We start from the raw sequence: 411 nt of genomic DNA, 5'->3' as shown, positions 1-411 counted from the left end.
TGTCAGGGTCTCTGTTCTCTGCTGCAGCCACATTTCCAGAGACCCCAACCAGGCCACCCAGAATTCCACGGCACAGCCAACCCGGACCCTGGAGAGAGCTTAAGCTTTTACAAGAGATGTGATCAGAGCATGAAGAAGCCCAGTGACTATTTTTTTTTTTTTTTTGTAGATAAAGTTTCGCTCTTGTTGCCCAGGCTGTAGTGCAATGGCATGATCTCAGCTCACTGCAACCTCTGCCTCCTAGGTTCAAGCGATTCTCCTGCCTCAGCCTCCTGAGTAGCTGGGACGACAGACCCGCCACCACACCCAGTTAATTTTTGTTTTGTTTTGTTTTTGGAGATGGAGTCTCGCTCTGTCGCCCAGGCTGGAGTGCAGTGGCGTGATCTCGGCTCACTGCAAGCTCCGCCTCCC

The sequence above is a fragment of the Colobus angolensis genome, unplaced genomic scaffold (genome assembly GCF_000951035.1).
Source record: "Colobus angolensis palliatus isolate OR3802 unplaced genomic scaffold, Cang.pa_1.0 Scaffold120, whole genome shotgun sequence".
Classification (NCBI taxonomy): Eukaryota; Metazoa; Chordata; class Mammalia; order Primates; family Cercopithecidae; genus Colobus; species Colobus angolensis.
This window is presented reverse-complemented; position numbering follows the sequence as displayed.